General features: G+C 35.6%; 1 protein-coding gene across 5 annotated transcripts in view; it reads right to left on the bottom strand.

The window, feature by feature from the left end:
* Positions 1-23,646, bottom strand: part of LOC135194946 (uncharacterized) — a 305,843-nt gene that overhangs the window by 231,063 nt on the left and 51,134 nt on the right. Inside the window, exon 1 of one of the 5 annotated variants that reach the window (XM_064221172.1) lies at positions 8,178-8,369. The exons of 1 other annotated variant lie outside the window; for it this stretch is intronic. The gene's annotated coding sequence lies outside the window, so the exon portion shown is untranslated. Of the gene's footprint in view, positions 1-7,696; positions 7,849-8,177; positions 8,370-23,646 lie in introns of those variants that run through there. 3 more of the 5 variants (XM_064221168.1, XM_064221171.1, XM_064221170.1) reach the window with 3 other exon arrangements.

The following is a 23,646-nucleotide window of genomic DNA, read 5'->3' as shown; positions in this document are numbered from 1 at the left end:
ATTATTAATTGCGACTCGTCGATCTCGGGTGTTGTTGCAATCTCTCTCTCTCTCTCTTTCACACACACACACAATTTCCTTTCAACGTATGACATACTGACATATACGCCAATGCAATACGTAAGACTATACGTATCCGGTTGAGAGAGAGAGAGAGAGAGAGAGAGAGAGAGAGAGAGAGAGAAGAGAGAGAGAGAGACTTGCCAACCCATACACGTTGAGAATTCCCAGAAACATCAATCTAATATCATTCCTTACGTGGGCAGGCCGTCAGGACTAAAAAAACACTTCTCAGTCAGAGAAGTCAGCAGAAGTTTACGCCTTGGAAACAGTGCATTGTGGGAAAACGCTCTTGTGTAAGTTCCTAGTCTGTAAAATGTGTCCCCCACGTCAGCAGGCAATACAAAACACATGTAGTAGCAGCCAAGGCTATTTATTCTCCTCCGCTGGGAGACGAAGTTATTCGTCCCCTTTATGCCAAAGGTGAGATAATATTGCATTAAATGTTTCAGCCGTCAAAGTCTTGACAAAGGCACCCCCCCTCCCCTCCCGCCCCCTTCCCCTTCCAAGTCTGGGACAAGCATATACAAACGAATGCGCCTCCAAACCATGCTCAAACAAACACGCCCACTTTTGTCTCTTCCTTTGATACCCGATGATATCAAACGGCCTTTGGCATGACGACAAAACGTATTAAACCGATTCCAGAAAATATATCTCTTTACAGAACTATTTTTTAAATGTATGTACCCCTCCATAACTGCGGATCTGTTTCTTCACGACAAAAAACACCGCAGAAATAGTAGAAGGCCTTTGAGAACTATACCCCTCACTGGCTACTTTCATAATCTTCGTCATAATCAATAGCAACAAAAAGTCGACCTTGAATAGTTACATCATTTATTCAAAATGCGATTCAACGCCAGACAATGGCCGAAGGAAAATATATTGACGATCGAAAATCGATCCCAGAATAGGAATCCCGCACAGTCTATACTGTGGTTCTTAGGTGAACAATTATTTACATGCGTAATATGGGCATTCAGGTATAGTATATAGGTATACGCCACACTCATATGCATCATTGGACAACATACCGATGTTGTTGATTCTTGATACTTCAACTGCAACATATACACACACACAAACACCCACTAAATATGTATGTGTGTATATATATATATATATATATATATATATATATATGGAGATTATAAATTAAGAATTTATGCTTGAAAAAACGAACAAAACTTAACTATACCCATATCCTTGGATTTTTGTTCAGACTACAACAGGTGATATCAGAAGAATGGAACAGGTGCTTTGATGAACGCGAGTGAATTACTTAGATAAAGACAATTACTATATATATATATATAATATATATTACACATATCTTTGCATACATATGTGTACGTTACTAAATTCGTTGCATTTACATTCAATTCTAATTCTGCATAAATGACATTTAAACCATTTTCTACCGACCTGCACTGAACTCAAGAACTGATTATATTCATGAACATCATTTTGACTTGAATCTAGATCACCTTGTTATATATTCTCCTCTCTCAAACACAACTGGAGGACACCGATCGTCAACAGAAAAAAAAACAACAAACAACAAAGGCAAACCAATAAGAAATTATTGTCTGTGAAATGAAATACAATCCAGTCACGAAACAAACGTAACAAGGACGGGATATACAATTACAAAATCAACACCTGCGACACTTGAGCTACACTTAAAGAGTGTGTGTGTGTGTGTGCATTAAGAAGTATATATAATATATATATATACTATATATATATATAATATATATATATATATATATATATATATATATATATATATATATATATAAATTATAAAATTTACACAATATATTCATAAGTATGCATGTATGTATGTAATGTATGTATTGTATGTATGTATGTATATATGTTATATATAGTAATATATAATATTAATATATATATATTATATATAGTATATACTATATACATATATATATATGACAATATTATATATATTATATATATATATATATAATATATATTCAAAATAGGCATGCATATTTCATATCAACACAGGTAAACAAAAGCAGGATATGCTTACATAGCACGCATTAACATCACAGTATATTCTTACATCAACAAACAGGTATACTGTCTCTAAATTGTAGGTGATACAATGGAGTCTTACCCCATTATTTTTTTCTAATTACTCGGCATTCATCAGCAAAAAAAATTCCAGCCATAGGCTACGTATGGTAATACCTCAGTCAAAAGGTTACGGAGAAGCTATGTAATGTCCCTAAGATCGAGCCTTTTCCGTCTCGACTCTCTCTCTCTCTCTCTCTCTTATAATAATAATAAAGGCCGATAGATCAAAGCCTGTGTCGCCCTCTGTCGGGAAAAAACCACATCAGATCGACAGCGAGTATGTGATTATAGTAATTTATACAAAATATTATATAAAATACAGAGAATTTGTGATGATAGTGTTTTATATAAAATACAGCGAATATGTTATGATAGTATTTTATATAAAATATATAAAATAGAGCGAATATGTGATGATAGTATTCGTCGTGACTGGTTCTTTCGGGGACGAAATAAATATTATATGAAATATTATATAAAATACATAAAATATAGAAAATCCGGAACTACGTGATCAACTGGATGGGTAGTACGGCCCTTTTATATTCGAGTAATAAAACACGAAATATATACATATATATATATATATATATATATATATATATATATATATATGACCATACGGATTTTACATAAATAAAAGTGGACATTCACATTCCTTTCGTAGAACAGAATACATCCAATTTAGGCAGATGGCCAAGCGCTGGGACCAATGAGGTTATTCGGAACTGAAAGGAAAACTGAGAGTTAAAAGGTTACAATGGAAAACCTCAAAACAGTTGCACCACGAAACAATTGTTGGGAGAGGGTGGAAAGTAAGATGAAAAAAAAAGAATATGAACGGGGGTACAGTAAAAGGAATGAAAGGGGTTGCAGCTAGGGGCCGAAGGGACGCCGCAAAGACCCTTATAAGTCACGCTTACAGTGCGCCACGTGAGGTGCACTGACGGCACTGCCCCATGTGTTCCATATTATTTTTTCTAACGTCAAAAACAACTGGATGGCGGAGGCCGACTCCATCCAGGTCAATGGCATCGAAATACGCACGAAAGGATTAGGTCTGAAATGCTCTCTCTCTCTCTCTCTCTCTCTGACCTCAAGAGAACGTAAAAAACATAATGACGCAAAAAAACAGGAGAGAGAGAGAGAGAGAGAGAGAGAGAGAGAGAGAGAGAGAGAGAGAGAGACCTCAAGTGTACGCACAAACAAACATAATGACATAAAAAAGGGGAGAGAGAGAGAGAGAGAGAGAGAGAGAGAGAGAGAGAGAGAGAGAGAGAAATTCCGGCATCGACGGTGATGGAGGAATTCAATAATTTACACATTCGTCTCAACGGTTCTGGTTAATGGCGAATTAACATGAAACAATAAACAAACAGACAAAATTACCATCATTGTTTAAATAACTGACTGTAAAAAGAGGCAAAAACAAATCCTCAAGAAATAAAATCATGGGTTAAAAAATCTCATTTAAAAACGAGAGAGAGAGACGAGAGAAGAGAGAGAGAGAGAGAGAGAGAGAGAGAGAGAGATAAGCCCTAGTTCCGCATAATAACGAATTAAACGACCGGATGTCAATTAAATTCACCACCGACTTAGCAACATCAACAGTGGGACTAAATCGATGGGGAAACCTTACTAATCAATTCAAAACTGCAGTGAAACAAGTGACGAAGAATCCCTACCTAAAAGTCAGCAGTCTATAAACTTCAATTTTTAATATAAATCAGAATAAAAAAAGATTATTCGTCTCATAAAATCTCCCGAAAACTGAACCCAAATCAAACCAATAACGGTACGATGTTAAGCACAGACAAATCCATTTCTGAAGCGTCGACAGAAAACAGCTCCACATCACGTAACGCGTCAGCAGTAATGAATAGGCATGCAGCCCTTGGCAATGTCAAGAGCGTTCGATTCGTGCTGCCTGTCATCTAAAACGCCTAGTGACAGCAGGTCCTGAGTGACAGGTACTGGACAGCCCCATAAGCATTTAAAATCACGTCCTAACCCCATATCTACCAGCTGTATGTTTGTTTGTATGGTGTTTTTACGTTGCATGGAACCAGTGTGGTTATTCAGCAACGGGGACCAACGGCTTTACGTGACTTCCGAACCACGTCGAGAGTGAACTTCTATCACCAGAAATACACACCTCTCACTCCTCAATGAAATGGCCGGGAATCGAACTCGCGACCACCGAGGTGGGACGCCAACACCATACCAACCACGCCACTGAAGCGCTTCCAGTTGTGTGATATTGCCTTGCGTTTACTGTCATTCTTATCTGTTTGGGTAATTTCGTCTCTGTGTTTAATCGTTGACACACACTGATGTTGATGGTCTTCGCGAAGATTATTTTGAACCATAAAATAAGCATTTATATCCCGTCTGAACCCCACAGCTAATAGATGTTTGTGATTGCTTTTTGTTTACTGTCATTCTTATCTGTTTGGGTAATTTCGTTTCGGTGTTTAATCGTTGATACATATTTACTTACATCATACCTTTGATTTTGAACCATTCTGCAAGCATTTACCTGAAGTCTGAACCCCACAGCTAATAGTAGATGTTTGTGATTGCTTTTTGTTTGCTGTCATTCTTATCTGTTTGGGTAAGATCATCTCTGTATCTAATATCGTTTGATATATATTATATTATATATATATATATATATTATAATATATATTATATATATATATATATAATATATATTATATATATATATATTTAGATTGGTCTTCGTGAAGATTATTTTGAATCATAATGCCGCTTGAGACTCATGCATTACCAAGGAAACGCGTTAATGCACAAAATATTTATATAATTAGACATTTTAGCAAGCAACAATTACAGGTACTATATTAGTACTATTCCGATCGAAATCAAAACTTCTGCCAGCGAAAGGTAACGCAGAATAAACAGCTACGACGGCTATCGCATTTCAGCCTGCATAAGTTCGTAAAAAAAAATCAAATTAAAAAAACGTGATAATGAAATTTCTACGGCAACCTTCTTTCAGAAACAGTAGACTAACGGAATCCAACATCGGCAGAAACAGCACCAGTCACAGAACTTCCTGGAAACAGGGTGTATTGAACATCCAAGAATCGTCATCAATAGAAGAAAGCTTGACCCACCAACAGTACTGAGAAAGACCAATAAATGATAATATAATCATAACGTGCGGGGGAGGGGGAAGGAATATTGTCAACATGGCGCGAGCGTCTTGCCTCTGCGCGATTCCACGATGATGCTGGCTAGCGTTCCAATGACCCTGATTGCGTGACGCGCGTAAGTCTCACGCACACGCACTTACACACAAAAACAAGTGGTCAAAAAAGCGCGTAAAATTTTCATTCTTTACTCCTGGTTCTCTTGACCTTGGTACATTCCGATGAGGTGATTACCTCAGAGCCAAAACGCGCAAATGATTTGCCGAAATTCCTCGGCAAGCTGTGAATGAGGTAGTGTTATTCTCTGAAATCACAGAGTTAGGCAGGCGTGCATGCACGACTGGGTCTAAATCCCTATTGCAATCTTCCCAGCACGAATATCACACATTAGTATTATTATTATTATAGCTGTTTCAACGGCATTTAATTTATATAAATTTATATAAAAGCCGTTGAAACAGCTACCTATCATATTCAATGCTACTGCCCTCAGAGAAGGCCTCCTTTATTATTATTATATTATTATTCAGAAGATGAACCCTATTCATATGGAACAAGCCCGCCCATAGGGGCCACTGACTTGAAATTCAAGCTTCCAAACAATATTATGGTGTTCATTAGAAGGAAGTAACTAATAGGGGGTAAAGGGAAATACAGAATGAAGAGAACACCTATTAAAATACAAAGTAATTATTTAATATATCAATAAATAAACATATCAAACCGTAAGTAAATTATCAGAACGTATGGAGTATTAAGGCAGTAATACACGACCTGAATTACCAAAGGCAGAACGTTAGAAAACATCCGTTTTCCTCGGGCAAATGAAAAGCGCCGCTGAGGCGTAACCTACAAGCAAGTATAGGCCTTGCCTACAAGACGACCTTTTCCGGCCATGATCACACACACCTTCGCGAAGCAAACGACATTCGACTCGAAAGTAATTCACGGGCGAGACTTCCGTGAAAGGACAAGAAAATGCCGCTGCTCTGCTGTTATAGCTGGTGGACCCGCTGTTGTATACCTATACCTTATACCGGAAGAGGTTCGCGTGCGTTCGCGGGGGAATTCGTGTCTGGATGCTAATGAAAAAGGACAAAACGTATGAAAGGAAAATATTGCTTCGAGATTGATCTGCCGAATTCATATATTATCTTTAGGTCATGAGAGAGAGAGAGAGAGAGAGAGAGAGAGAGAGAGAGAGAGAGAGAGAGATCTAGGTCTGGGCCCTTTGTTACACAGAGGCGATATATCAAGTTTGCATGTCTCGAACGCTGGCTGAGTCTAGGGAATTGCAGCTAGGAATTGGAAATATTATAGTACCAGTTCAAAGCGATACAATGTATCCGTTTTCCTTTTGAAGCCATGGCGAACCACTCACCAAATAATATAAAACAAAAGACACTATATAATAATAATAATGAAAAAACAACATGACAACAACGTTAAAAACGAACAATAAAAAAAAAAACACTCAAAATTGACAATCGCAAGAGATGAATCTTATCGCCTTACTAAACCTAATTACCATCTTTGTTCACTCGATTTTGCACAAAGCAGATTCTAGCATCATTCCTAATTATTTATGCAGTTGAACGTTACAATACTGCGTTCAATATATATAATTTACAGACACTGCAAATGCTATACAAAAATTGGAAACTCTTACGGTGAAACATGGTTGTACAGACAAAAATTATGACTACCGACAATAAACATGCACTAAAACTAATTACAAGTTGCCCACTTTCTGCTATCAATAAGTCTCATAAATGTTCATAAAAAATAGCAGCAGTTACAATGGTACTGTACTAATAATATTCAGACAAATTAATATCCAGACAATCTACAAATATCTAAATAAAGTCAGTTTATTTCAATGTTTACGTGAACAAATATAACACCAAACAAAACACTTTTTTGATCAACTAGGCCTACACCTACAGCATCCAAAATAAAACTTTCTAGAAAAAATAGATTTTCATCAACTAGCCCAACACCTACTATAGGTATCCAACAAAGATAGGCAACACAAAATAAAGGAAATAAATACGGTACCACAGCTAAACTGATTAAAAAATGAAATAAACATTAACTAGGCCTACTACTGCTGCAAAATTCAAAATATAGCTTTCCACACAATCAATTGTTACAACTAGGTCTATAACTACTATATCCAACAAAATTAGGCAACACAATATATAAAGGATATAATTACGGTACTACAGCTGAACTGATTAAAACAAAAATTAAATAAATAAATAAACAAATAACCCAAATGCGTCAGGTCCATAGCGTTCACCCACTTATAGACCTAAGTATATAGGACCTGATTAGCATATAGGCCTACTGACCTGGATGGCAGGACAATGCCCTTTAGTGCCAGTTCTTCCGGTAATTATATATATATATTTTATCCTCTCATAAAATAATAATAATCACATGTTTATTAAACAGGTGGAAATGCTCCTCACTAAATAATAATCATATGTTTATCAAACAGGTGGAGAACACGTATTTAAAATCATAGTCACAACACTGATAGGCCATAGGTCTATATAAATGGAGTTTTTGTAGATAGTTCTCGTGTTTCTGTTGGCTTTTATGTTTTGAAATAAGGCGAAATATACTAAATTAACACACAAAACAAGCCAATCACTTGCAGAACAAGAACGCACGTGTTTTTAAAAACTCGAACAGAAATACGACGGTCTCACTTTAAAATGTTTTAAAAAACACCAACTTTTTAAATCTTCCCCTGTTAAGACTTTTAACAGAAGTTTACAGAGAGCTTTAAAAAAATTTAAAATAAATAAAACAATTTTCATCACCAACCACGCGTAATAATAATAATAAGACGCCTTTTCCACGACGGCAACGAAAAACCGCGCGATGCAAGACGAGTTTTTTCTTTTTGATCGGTTTTCCACGTGTCGATCAAGATGAGAGCGTCGTCGTCCCTCGGAGAGCGGAGCGACACGTCCACACTCCGACACGTCTCGCGCGATACTGAGTCTGACTGGTTGAGGCTGACTGTGACTGAGTCTGGCAAGTGGCAGCACAGCAGCAGAGCACAGCAGAGCAGCCAGTCGGTCGGTCAGTCGGTGGCAAGTTTAGGATGCAGCAGCTCAGCTCAGGGGTGTCAACATCTCTCGCCCCGGGCGTCATTGCATACTGCATGACGCTATAAGCGTAATTAGCGCCATAAATGAAGCAAGACGCCACATTTGCGTAATGGGGTGCCATATACGTTGCAAGACGACGCTATATGCGTTACAAGGCGAACTCGCCTTCGTCAAACGCCGTATAGGCCTAATATGAAAGCTGCCGTGGGCTACACATTAATAAAAAAACACATATTTCCATAAAGACCGTGAGCCTAGCCTTAAAATGAATGCTGCCTCGGTATGCACATCAAAAATATTAATTTTTATAAAGGCCGAGGGCCTAAAATGAAAACTGCCTTGGGATGCACGTTAAAAAATACTCATTTTTATAAACGCCGTGTGCCTAAAATGAAAGTTGCTGTGAGCTATACTTTAAAAAAATGCTCATTTCTATAAACACCATGGGCCTAAAATGAAAGTTGCCTTGGGATGCACGTTGAAATACGTATACTCATTTTTATAAACACCGTGTGCCTAAAATGAAAGCTGCTGTGGGATGCTCATTAAAAAACACTCATTGTTATAAACACCAATGGCCTAAAATGAAAGCTGCCGTGGGATGCACGTTAAAAAAAAGACTCATTTTTATAGAAGCCCTGGGCCTAAAATAAAAGCTGCCGTGGGCTACACATTGAAAAAAAAATTACAAACACCGGGCCTAAAATGAAAGCTGCTGTGAGCTACACATTAAAAAACACTCATTTTTAGATGCCGTGTGATGCACATTAAAAAAAACGCCGTGGGTCTAAAATGAAAGCTGCCTTGGGATGCACGTTAAAAAATTCTCATTGTCATAAACGCCGTCGGCCTAAAATGAACGCTGCTTTGGACTACACATTAATACAAGCTAATTTTTACACACGCAGTGGGCCTACGAGTAAAGCTGCCGTGAGTTACACATTAAAAAACCTAATTTTCATAAAGACCATGGGCCTAAATTGAAAACTGCTGTGGGTTACACATTAATACAAGCTCGTTTTTATAAAGCACCGTAGGCCTACATGAAAGCTGCTGTGGGCTACACATTAAAACTAACTCAATTTTATAAACACCATTGGCACAAAATGAAAGCCGCTTCATTTAGAAACAGACTGAACAATACACAATAAACTTCTCTTCATTAACACCATAGGCCAAGAACAAATACTATTCTATACGCACAAGACCTTAATAAGAGTCAGTACGAGCACCAAGTGTTAAAATTTGTAAAATAATAGCTGCTGCTAATAGGAGTAGACTGAACAATACACGATAAACTCCATTTCATGGATATCATAGTCCTAGGTATAAATACTGCTCTATACGCGTAGTCAGTACGAGCGCTAAGTGTTAACATTCTTCAAATGAAAGTGTTAACATTCCTACAATGAAAGCTGCTGCTCATTGGAACAGAATAGACACGATAAACTCCTGTTCATATAGGCAATAGGCTTAGATATTACTACATAAAGAACCACATTACGAGTCAACACGATCGAAATTGTTAACATTCCAGCTTTTAAATTGTCATTCGACAAGTTTTATAACGGAGTTTTCTAGTCTACAGAAACTACTACAGAAACAAGACAAAATCCCAAGAAACGTTCTCGCGAAACCCAATAACTATAGACCGCAAGGCTTTACGTACGAAATTGCACTTTCGAATCTGAAATAACTGGAACAGTCCAACAAAGGGACTTCGTTACGACATCTTTATTGCAAGTAATAAAATATAAAGGTCGGCTTTGCCATTGTCACATACTTTAGGTTACATCGTCAGCCAGTCTTTTTTTTTTTTTTTTTTTTTTTTTTAACTAACGAAATGAAAATAAAATTAGTAGTATATAGTATACGAAGGTCTTTAAAAACGAAATTAGGTGAAAATCAAAAGGGAGTATCTCTTGTTAAAATTCCCTGTATAATAATGACAATACAGCATTTTTTGTGAATTAAATCACTAATAAAGGATATGTACTCAATAAATAGGGAAAATAAATAAATAAATAATTGTTTGGAAGAAAAACGATGTATACAATAATATCTTAGTAAATTAATGAAGGACTTTAAGATTACTGTAAATATTATTACAGGCTGACTAAATTTTGCATCTGGTACTAGAAAATGTATACCACATTCCTTTCACTAAAAATGAATGGAATGAGGTCAAATGAATAAGAGCATGAATGCTAAAAAAAAAAAAAAAAAAATAGAAGTGTATTATTTCACTGAAGAAGACAGCCAAAGAGATTATGGAGACGAAAAATCTTGAGGTTCTGAGCTACGAATATTCCTTGTAACAGAAACAGTGCAACATTCGAAAGACAAGTCAAAGACACAAAAATAAAGAAAAGCGAATAACAAAAGAAGCAAACTGTGGAATATTGTCTTGACGCAACGACGCGTTCATAATTCATTCTTTCTCTGCGCCGAAGGTGATTGGTCTAGACTCTAGACCGTGTATCTGGGTCTAGATTCCTAAGGCAACCTTGGTAAGGTGCAAAAGTGAATATAGGGAGCTTGGTTTGGATCTCCGAACTCTTCCCAACCAACAGAGACGACTGCACTGAAGAAAAATGACATCTAGTTGCCATAATAATTCACTTGGCGTTGACAACGATGGCGGCGTCTGTCCCAAACACATTCTCTCACTCTCTCTCTCTCTCTCTCTCTCTTTTGGCCGTTGGTGAAGGACGCTTAAGATGTCCCATCGGAGCCCTAGTACCAAGTTGCTCTTGCTAGTACGTGACCTTTCTTCGCCAGGGCATCTTGCCCGCTAAAGACTTTTCACCGATACGCTCGCATGCATGCGTGCGTGCGTGCGTGCACGCAAGCAGCTTTGGGCTTCACGATTTATGATAATGCGCGCGCGCTCAGGGAAAGACGCTTTCCATTGTTTCCCAAGCTAAAACCGAGAACTTTCTATTCGCACTTCGTCTTCGGGGAATGCAAAACGCCTCAGTTCCTTGGCTTCGTCTGCCTTGCGTAACGTTAGCTATTTGTCAAGAGGCTTCTTAATAGAAATAGTGGTTAGTTAGGCGCCAAATTCCTACGGTACAGAAATGACACAACTCTATATATATAACTGCCTGGGACAATGTAGTACGTGAATTTCACGTACGTGTTCACAAAGATGTGTTAACGCATATTGTTGGTACTATTTCTCCAAGCGATGGAGGTGTCACGAAGATAAAAATAACAAAGGGAAGAGAGAGACAATAAGAGACGAATGTTATCCTAAAACAAATACAAACAAAGCTTTAGAAAACAGTAAACAATTATGTTTACAAGCAGTGAACGTAATGAAAACTTAATATTTAGACAAGAGAGAGCTGTTTCTTGGAAGTGGTTGGAAAAACTAAAGTGGAAGATTCTGTTGTTCTTTGTTTTATATTAAGAAAATTGATGAAGAGAGAGAGAGAGAGAGAGAGATCGGAATCGAGACTTCCTAAACCTGCACTACCAGTTCTTGTCTGGGGGGTTGGAGCAGGGGCTCGGGGTACTACCCTAAAGGTAGCGTTACGAAACTTAAGATTATTCAACGCAGAAAAGAAAAAAGAACAATGAAATGCGCCACAATTGTAGATAGATTGATAAACAAACAAACAAACCAATAACATCAGCCTAAAACCCGAATCAAACCACTACAATGATGGCTCCGTAGGTTGGTAGCACCGCCAGTGCGCCTCACGCAGTGCACCGTAGACATTACTCATGGTTCTTTGCCACTTCCCTTCGGCTCCTAGCTGCAATCCCCTTCATTCCTTTTACTGTTACTCCGTTCATAATCGCTTCCTTCCGTCTTGCTATCCACCCTCTCTTGAAAACGAGCTTTCTTTCAAACGACGATTTTTGCAGCATCTTGTTGTGGGAATGTGCAGCAAACTGCTGATTTCAGTTGCAGAAGTAAAGTCGCAATGTTCATTACATTGCAGGCAGGAAGAGCTTCTCTGTCTACGTTAATAAATATATCAAAGAATAAACGTCTCGACAGTTTTTTAAATTAGAGTGATAGGTCTAGTAGGTTTCATAAGCCCTTGTTTTGTGAGAACATCGTTACAAAGCGTGAATTGCAGAGTAATAAAGACGCCATTAGTAGCCTTTGCTTTGAGGAAACGTTAAAAGTGTGAATTAATTTGCGTCTAGGATATAGGGAATTATGATAATTTGGCTTATTTGTGGCGTTAAAGCGTGATTTAATTTGCGTCTAGGATATAGGAAGTTTTAATAATTTGGCTTATTTATGGTGTTAAAAGCGTGAATTAATTTGCGTCTAGGATATAGGAAATTATGATAATTTTTCTTATTTATGGCGTTAAAAGCGTGAATTAATTTGCATCTAAGATATAGGAAATTATGATAATTTGGCTTATTTATGGCGGTAAAAGTGTGATTAATTTGAGTCTAGGATATAGGAATTTATGATAATTTGGCTTATTTATGGCGTTAAAAGCGTGAATTAATTTGCGTCTAGGATATAGGAAATTATGATAATTTGGCTTATTTATGGCGTTAAAAGCGTGAATTAATTTGCGTCTAGTATATAGGAAGTTTTGATAATTTGGCTTATTTATGGCGTTTAAAGCGTGAATTAATTTGCATCTTAGATACAGGAAATTATGATAATTTGGCTTAATTATGGCGTTAAAAGCGTGATTTAATTTGCGTCTAGGATATAGGAAGTTTAGATAATTTGGCTTATTTATTGCGTTAAAAGCGTGAATTAATTTGCGTCTAGGATATACGAAGTTTTGATAATTTGGCTTATTTATGGCGTTAAAAGCGTGAATTAATTTGCGTCTTTGATATAAGAAATTATGATAATTTGGCTTATTTATGGCGTTAAAAGCGTGATTTAATTTAAATCTAAGATGTAGGAAATTATGATAATTTGGCTTAATTATGGCGTTAAAAGCGTGAATTAATTTGCATCTAAGATATAGGAAATTATGATAATTTGGCTTATTTATGGAGGTAAAAGCGTGAATTAATTTACGTCTAGGATATAGGAAATTATGATAATTTTTCTTATTTATGGCGTTAAAAGCGTGAATTAATTTGCGTCTAGGATATAGGAAATTATGATAATTTGGCTAATTTTTGGCGTTAAAAGCGTGAATTAATTTGCGTCTAGGATATAGGAAAATATGATAATTTGGCTTATTTATGGCGTAAAAAGCGTGAATTAATTTGCGTCTAGGATATCGGAAATTGTGATAATTTGGCTTAATTATGGCGTTAAAAGCGTTAATTAATTTGCGTCTAGGGTATAGGAAATTGTGATCATTTGGCTTAATTATGGCGTTAAAAGCGTGAATTAATTTGCGTCTAGGATATAGGAAATAGTGATAATTTGGCTTAATTATGGCGTTAAAAGCGTGAATTAATTTGCGTCTAGGATATAGGAAATTGTGATCATTTGGCTTAATTATGGCGTTAAAAGCGTTAATTAATTTGCGTCTAGGATATAGGAAATTGTGATAATTTGGCTTAATTATGGCGTTAAAAGCGTGAATTAATTTGCGTCTATGGAATAGGAAATTATGATAATTGGTTTATTCATACTCATCGCCTTTGCAATGATTAAATATTGTATCTCTTACGAATAATACCTTCCAAGGAAAAATGAAAGGGTTATGCCATAATATATGGTTGAGAAAGAAAGGTGGACAAATGGTAATAGGAACGGAGGTACAGTAAAAGGAATGAAAGGGGATTACAGCTAGGGGCCGTAGGGACGCCGCAAAGAACCTCAAGTAATGCCTACAGTGCACCACGTGAGGCGCACTGATGACACTAACCCCCTATGGAGCTATACAGTTCAATGAATGTATTTTTATTTTCCTTGAGGATAAAAATACAATTTAATGACAAGGAAGCGGGCATGAATAGATTTCTCAATTAGACTAAAATGATCTAATCGTTTTAAAACAACAGCGAATTATCTCTAACGACAATAAAAATACACACACACACACACACTAAACCCAAAAACCTGTCAAGGTTGCCAAGACCTTTGATAGCCCTAATTTTAATCCTGGTCAATTTGTGTAAAATATTAAAGCAGACATTTGGTGTGTTTTTTTTTTTTTTTTGCTAAAAATAGTCGACATTCTGAATACCAGCGACACAACATTGAAGGCCGAGGAGCGCTCGCTGTGAAGGACATTATAAAAATAAATTCAAGTAGAGCAGTTAGGCCACTTAACAAACTCGTTATCTTCATAGGATCGTTAGTGAAGTTTGTTATCTATTCCGTCATCGTTATCTGGGAAGAATGGATAGCTTAAGTGGCCCCAGTTACTAAGGATAAGCTCGCCCCACGTGTCACATATGAATTACTCATTAAAACGAAAACGCGCTTACAAAATAATTGGAGTATACTTTAAACAAATCGAAGCTAATGTGAGTTATTATATAATTATTTTTTTTATTGGGTGATAAATTGATTCCTTGGAACTAAATACACGCAGATGAGACTGATGAATTTTCCGTCAATATTTCTTCGACCTTCGGATAAGCGTTGGAACCAAAAATTGAAAGAATTGAATAAATAAATTCTTGAAATTTGGTTAAAACGTCCTCGATGGCCCACCCAAATGCTGAAGGTTGGTTTTCGTTACCCAAACACTTCATTAATTTGCGTTCGGTTTAAATGAATTTGTTTGTTCCGTCGATATTTTCGTTCGCTTAATTTCTGTTGGAAATGTTTTCGCTTACTCGGGGAGTAAGCCTACAGACTACTTTGTTGTTGTTGGTGGTGGTGGGGGGGTGGGTGTGGGGTAGGAAAGCGCTATGGAAAAGCCTACAAAAGTCTGAAAAAAGTATTTCGCGTTTAGTTAAAGATACAGGATTTTTAGAATAGGACATTCATGATTTATTGATTAGAATGAAAATGTAAAAAATAAATAACGTGCATGTTAAACAGTACAGAATCATTACTTCTAATAAAATAAAGCGTATTTATTTTAATTTTCGTTTGGTAAAACAACGCTATATTTGACCCGTAGATTTTAGCCCATGCCCCGAGTAAGCTGGAGGTCGGATCACGCCTTGTTCCTTCTTCAAAACGAACGTTCTCCTTCAAAAATTCAAGCGAAGATGCAATGCGTTACTACCGTAAAACAATTCACCTTTAATTTTAATAATTTATCGATATATCTCGTCTTTCTGTAATTCCTTATCTTCTGTTGCTCTTCCAAATGTACACCATAATATTATTTGAACAGTGGTTTGTTTTCTAATAATAATAATAAAATGATAATAATAATAATAACAACAAGGAGTTACAAGGATTAGGATGTCTCAAAGATTTGTTAGTCCATCCGAGGAGACGTCGTGTGCTCAAGCGAGAGAGAGAGAGAGAGAGGAGAGAGAGAGAGAGAGAGAGAGAGAGAATGACTTTGATGACTACGATGTCATAGTTTACCTGTAGAGATTCAAATATAAATGTATACAATGATCTTAACCCTGCATTTGAAAATGAACTCCATAGGAGCTCTACTAGCCTGTTTACGTTAGTACTGAAAAAGGCGCTATTCGAAAAATAGAGAAGAATCTCTCTCTACAAGCGTAGAGCTGCTGAAGTAGCCATTACTTTTGATGAAATAATAATAATAATAATAATAATAATAATAATAATAATAATAATAATAATAATAATAATAATAATAATAAGTGATGGACTGAGCAGGCAGGATGCAACCCGGAACCCCACACTATAAGTACCACCCAGTCGAATTGGAGGACGTTGATAGACCAAAAAAAAAAAAAAAAAATTAATAATAATAATGATAATAATAAAATAATGGGATAATTCACATAAACCTACACCTTTAGAAACCGAAGTGGCCCCACTACCTTCAGTGATGAATTAACATGTTTACGCAGAGCTAAACCTCTTAATTAAAAACAAAAGAAGTGAACGGGTTAAATTGCCAAGCTCGTGAAACGGCTAAGACGACATCAGTCTTTGGAGACAAGCAAAAACACTGCTTAAGAAAAACAAAAAAAAACGAAAAACAATAATAAAACAGAAAATCAAGTTCGGAAGGAGATGGTATGTTCAAGGTTTTCAGTATAATAATAATAATAATAATAATAATAATAATAATAATAATAATAATAATAATAATAATAATAATAATAATAATAATAATAATAATATATTTTTTATATATAAATCTTTAAACAATATGCATACATATACATACTGTGGATTTGTTTCGCCAATTAATAATAATAATAATAAGAATAATAATAATAATAATAATAATAATAATAATTAATAATAAACGTTATATTTTAAAGATAAATCTTTAAATAATATGTATACATACATACCTGTGGGATTTTGTTTCTCCAGTAATAATAATAATAATAAATAATATAATAATAATAATAATAATAATAATAATAATAATATTAAAATAATTTTAAAAGATAAAATCTTTAAATATATTGTAAATATAAACATAAAAACTGTGTATTTGTTTTCAAATAATAATAATTAATTCCTAATACTAATAATAAATAATAATAAAAAATAATAATAATAAAAATAATAATAAGAATAATAAGAATAATGGAATAAATGCCTATACATAAAATATATCTATTACCCGGATTATTAAATATAATATGTAAATAAAAAAAAAATAAATAAATCTAAAAATAATATATATTAAAGATATTTTATTATTATCTTTAATAATATATATATAATATTAATAATAATAAAATAATAATAAAATGTAATAAAATATAACGAATATATTTATATTATATATTATAATATATACAAAGATAAATCTTTAAATATATGTATACATATATTTAACGGGTTTACTTCTCCAGTGATAATAACAATAACAATAACAATAATAATAATAATAATAATAACAGTAATAAGAATAAGAAGAAGAAGAAGAAGAGGAAGAAGAAGAAGAATCAAAGACAGGTACTGATGGTGAGTTGGGAGAGGTATTTTGCTTGACACTGAAAGCGCAAGCAATTTGTATGCTCCGCTCTTGAACTGGTTACCAATCTAGCGAACGTTGAGGATCCAAGGTCTATTTTATAGACCTTGGTTGGAGCAAATTCTAATAATATACAGTGACAAATCTCGTATTTAGTCATAATAAATATCCAATCAATTTTACCCCTATTTTTCCTTTTTGTTTTTCTCTCTAAAACGGATACTTTCTTTCAATACAAAATATGTATCAGAAAGCCTTGGAGTGGAATTTTGGCAAGTATAAGGAAAATAAGATATGTTGGTAATTTAGGGCAAGAGAATATAATGAAGATTCTGTTCCATTATAACCTAGTTAATGGGAAAGCTTGCCAGATCGACGAGCTAATAATACACACAAACAGATATATATGTATATATAATATATATATATATATATATATGCACACACACACATATATAATATATATATATATATATATATATATATATATATATATATATATATATATATATATATTATATATATTATGTATATATATATATACATATAAAATATATATATATATATATATATATATATATATATATATATTTATTGTTACTTTCAAAATGCATATTTCCCCTCTTTGACTGTATAAAATGTTAGAATTGAAATTTTGCAACATTTTTACAGATTCCTAGATAGCTTAGAGTTAGGATGTTTAAAAATGTGTGTTCAATATATATATATATATATATATATATATATATATATATATATATATATATATATTGTTACTTTCAAAATGGATATTTCCCCTCTTTGACTGTATAAAATGTTAGAATTGAATTTTGCAACATTTTTTCAGATTCCTAGATAGCTTAGAGTTAGGATGTTTAAAATGTGTGTTCAGATTTCGCATAACATAATTTATAAAAAGAATATATATATCTTTGTCAGTTCAAAGCTGGAGTTGTTTTTCCTAATCTGTCAACACGTTTGATAAGCGACCTCGAGCCTTCATTGTGTTTTGGGATTCTGTCATCACGTATGATAAGGGAAATTCTACTTCGGTCGATCAAGTCGAGTACATGTCTTTTTTTAACAGAATCATCTCATACCTGTATGTCTTTGTCAAAGCCACATGCAGATTACACATTTTGCATGTTAAGTTGCGTAAGATTTGGAAGTTTCTGGAAGAATTATTGCCTAAAACGTTTTGTGTCTCCCCTGTCCAGCTTCCGTAAGGGAGAAGTTTTTCATCCGGGATTAAAGACTCAAACCATTCACTCTCTCTCTCCATCGCATAGCACTTTTGATCTTAAAGTAACGTAACAATTTCGTATTTATTGAATGGTCACTCGTAATTTGTAAATTTCAGATTTGATATTACTTAGAGTTGTTTAGTATTATTTAGTGTTTTTTGTGGAATCTGGAAAAACATTGTTTTGTAACGGCACCTGATTTTGTGAAAGTGTGAAACGAGCTGCAGCAAGAAAGAAAGAAATTGGTATACCAAAAAGGTAAAGTGTGTTATATTTTTATTAGTTGCAACTAATAACTGATAGGAACAGTGGTTCGGTAACGACTGATAACTAATAACTAATAACAGATGGTTACGAAGTTTTGGTAAAAACTAATAGTTACAATGTTTTGAGTGAAAAGATTTACACTTTTACACATTGCAAATTTTTGTGTTTTGTGCTTGTTTTATTTTTGTGCATTTGTTCATTTTCTTATTGAAGTGTGCTTTTTTATTTTATATTCTGTGTGATTAATACTTTTGCAAATTTTGATATTGTCCACATTTTTCTGTATTTTCATTTGCATTCACAATTTAATTGACTTAGTTATTTTCATTGCTTAATCATTGCACATTTAATTAAATTTAACATTTGTGAATTAACTTGCATTTACTTAGAATTTTTTTCATGTTTTATTATTGTTTAGCACTTGTGAATTAATTTCAAATTTTCAATTATTGCCTAACACTTTTGAATTTTGATTGAATTAATTTTCTTGAATTTTGTGATAAATTAATCTTGATTTAATTTTACTTAATTGATTCAAGAATTAATTAAACTTTACTTTGTTTGCAAATAACAGTAATTTTCCCTGATATTGTGAATTTCACTTATAGATTTTGAGTATAATTATAAATTTTTGTATTTAAAATTTTTATAAGTGTTTTCATTTTTCTAACCAGTATATTTGCATTTGATTATGTTGATGTTAGGTAGAAACATAGAGTGGCAATTGATCTGCTTTCCTTCAATTTACTTGAAGTGACTTAGAACCAGGGAAGTACTTAGACTTCTGAAATCAGGGAAATACTTACACTTTTAAAGTTGTTGATAGAGTGATGCCCTTTTAATAATTTAATTACTTACAAGATTACCTCACACCTGTTTTGATGAACTTAGTCTGATTTTCTGCAATACTGGTAAGTTGTTAAGGGATCACTGTTGCCTTTAGAGTATTCAGTCGCTTAATACCTGTGATGAGGGTTCAGGTGTCTGGCTTTTGTGAGGTATCAATTAATGAATGGTAAGTGTAGTAACCAGATACTTGGCACTTCGTCACAATATATATATATATATATATATATATATATATATATATATATATATATGTGTGTGTGTGTGTGTGTGTGTGTGTGTGTGTGTGTGTGTGTGTGTGTGTGTGACATCACACGCGTGCAACCTTCAAAAGTTAACGCGCATTACATAAACGTTACGTAAGTCACTCGAAACGTTAGAGATAAAAAAAAAAAAAAAATAAATAAATGAATAAATAAAAGGTCACCAATCGATCCTGGGAACATCTGCAAATCATATATTGATAAACAAAACTTCTTCGATGACAGAATAGGAGGTTTTATATGTAAGCCAATATCCTCTCTCTGTATTCTCTCAATATTATTATTTCTTCGGAAACTTCATAAGTTTGAGACTCTGCTGCTGATTCCAGTGACCTTGTGAAATTGCCTGGAGATTCACCCCCCTAACACCCCACCCCACCCCACCCCCTCCACCTTTCCTCCTTCCTGCGACCTTGTCAAGGTCCATGGGAACATTCTTCTCCCCTCAACCTGCCCATTCCCCCCCCTCCCACCAAAATATGAAAATTCCCAGGGAATTCCCCCCCCCTCCCCACCCTTCCTTGAAATTCCCTGGAATTTCACCCTCACCCACCCTTCCATGAAAGCCGAATGGAATTTCTCCTCCCCAGCCCTTCCATGAAAGTCCCCTGGATTTCCCCCTACCCCATCCCATTCCATGAAATCCAATGGAATTTTCTCCATCCCCACCCATTCATGAAAGTCCTGGATTGTTTCCCCCTCACCACCCATTTTCCCAGACAAGTCCCTGGAATTTCCCCTCCCACCCTTTCCCTGAAAGGTCCCTGGAATTCCCCCTTCCCCACCCTTTCATGAAAAGTCCCTGGAATTCACCCCCCTCCCCACCCATCCTTTAATGAAAGTCCCTGGAATTCCCCGCCCCTCCCACCCCCGTTCATGAAAGTCCCTGGAATTCCCCTGGCCCCACCCTTTCATGGAAAGTCCCTGGAATTCCCCCTCCCCCAACCCTTCCATGAAAAAGTCCTGGAATTCCCCTCCCACCCTTTCCATGAAAGTCTCTGGAAATTCGGACCCTCCCACCTTTTCCATGAAATTCCCTGGTTACTTCCCCCTCACCCCCTTCCATGAAGTTTATGTTATTGTTATTTTTTTTATTTTTTATGTTTTGTTATTTTTAATGATATTATTAACATCGTTCTTCCTACTTTGTTAACTGTTCCCTTGGTTTTATGGATTTCCCCCTATCAACCCTTCCATGACATAACCTGGAACCCCCCCTCCACCCTTCCATGAAATTACCTGGAATTCCCCCTCCCTATCACCATTCCCTCTCCCACCCCATCTGGAACTCCTCTGGAATCTCTCACCGCTTTCCCACCTCCCATCCCTCAGCTAGGAAACTCGCTGGATTCCTCGAATTCCCTTCCCCCACCCCTTCTGGAATACCCAACCCTCACCCCCATCCCGCCCTCCTCCCCTCCTTCACGTAATTTCTTCCTCTTAAAGCATCCTAAGGTCTCCGTCCGGCCATCCTCCAAGGCCGTCGGCACCGGCGGAGGACGAAGGAGGAGATCCTCTGTGGAGTAGGTTTGTGGTCCGATGCTCGTAGGAGACCTTGCCCGGAACACTGTCCAGGCGATTGAAGAGAAAGTTTACGGTCTCTCTCTCTCTCTCTCTCTCCATTTCCTGATTGGATTCTGGAGGTCGAGTGGGAAAGTCTGGAAGAAGGAAAGCGCTGGAACAAACTTCCTGATTGGCTTCTTCTGGAGGTCGAGTGGGAGAGTCTGGTCTGGAAGATGGAAAGCGCTGGAAAAACTTATGGATGTAAGAGGGTTCCCGATAAACGATGAATGGGATATAAAATGTTGACAATGATAATTAGTATCATTATACAAAACGTTCCAGAATGATCAGTTGCTTCTCTGTCTTTATCGTAGACATCCATCATGAGTGATAATAGTGAAGATGATGATCGATTATTATTATAATTATTACGAAGCGTTCTACGATGACAAAATGATATAGGTAATAGTGGTGACTGGATTTTATCATTATCATAGAAATCCATCGTTAGTGATGATAGTGGTGATGATATTCGTTATTTTATTAAAGGAAGAGAAGATATGGGCCAGTTTTCAATAAATGTAATTAACCGTGAGTCGTTGATATCAATTACACGAAAAGTCTCTCTCATATCATTTTGTATATTATTTATGAAAAAGCACATCTTTTACACAAGATAAGCTTAACAAAGATAATGATTAAACGTACTGTTTAACAACGTTAAAAAGCTTTTAAAACAGCTTATATCATCATATTTAACGATTAAATACTTACCTTGCAAGCGCAAGAAAACAGCAAGAAGTAAGACACAGCAATAAGAATTTATCACGAAGCAAATAAACAGAATTAACAGAATACAAAAGGATAATGAGCAAGGCTACATGTCTGCATAATAATAATGAAGGCAAGAAGACCTTCCTCATCATACTATAACCCAATGCTCTTAATACATTATTTCTGCCACAAACAGGAATGAAGATGTACTGAAAGCGTTCTGCTTGCATGTCATAGATCTTGTCTCGTATTTGCTCTTGTTGCTGAGTGAATGTGAAGAGAGAGGCAGGAGGAAGGAAGGAGGGAGGAAGGAAGGAGGCGGAAGAGGAGGGGAGGAAAGGAGGAGGAGGAGGGGCGGAGGGGAAGAGGAGGAGAGGTAGGAGGAGGAGGAGGGAGGAGGGGGGAAGGGGAGGAGGAGGTCTACTGACTGGAAGTACGATGATAATATATTTTAAAAATCAAGCTGTTTTGAAATGTGGTTTTTACAGGTTCAACAAAATTTTTAAAACGGAATAATCTCTAATTTTATTAAGTCTTAAATGTAAGAACTCTGTTCCTAATTGTCTTATATGATGTAATTTATTAAGAATTTGATAAATATGAAATTATATTTCATAAATGTACCACGATTTACGGAATATCTCCGCGAAGCTCTTTGTAAACGTATACATATGAAAAATATTATCTAACGTATTTGTCTTATACTTGAAACATAGAATTCGATCCAGTTCACTTCACTTCGTACAAACGGTACAATTCCATGATGCAATTCCATTAGCAACTCGGAAGAACGGAGGACGATGGAATTACCTGACCCAACGAACTGTCCGGTTTCAAATTACGTCCGGTTTTCTCCCGTTAAGTAAACCTTCTATTTTTATTTTGTTTTCACTTCGATGGTCACATTACCGAGTTAGTCAGATTGGGAAAGAGAATGGAACAAGTCCTTGAAAACATCCTCTTCTTACAATCGTTTCGCAATGCAATTGCATTAAGGTTTCCCTTCTGTTACGCCTTTCAAACCTCTAATGATCGCCATTACCCTTCTCAGATCTGAGTGACGTCATAGGTCCCAGCGCTTGGCATTCGACCTAGATTTCATATTCCAGATCCAAATTGCAATGAGAAAGTTACGTCAATAGATTTACCTGGGGTTATTGGAGAAAAATTGTCTTTCAAAGAATTCTCATAAAGCAATAAGTTCTTTTTGATTTCTCGAATTGCGTCAGTGCAGTCTTGCTAGAAATAAACACTAAACCATTATTTTAGGGGGGGGGAGGGGTGGG

This window comes from Macrobrachium nipponense, chromosome 15, assembly GCF_015104395.2.
Source record: "Macrobrachium nipponense isolate FS-2020 chromosome 15, ASM1510439v2, whole genome shotgun sequence".
NCBI classification, from domain to species: domain Eukaryota; kingdom Metazoa; phylum Arthropoda; class Malacostraca; order Decapoda; family Palaemonidae; genus Macrobrachium; species Macrobrachium nipponense.
Note: the sequence above shows the minus strand (reverse complement) of the source record. Positions and strands in the feature narration are given on the sequence as shown.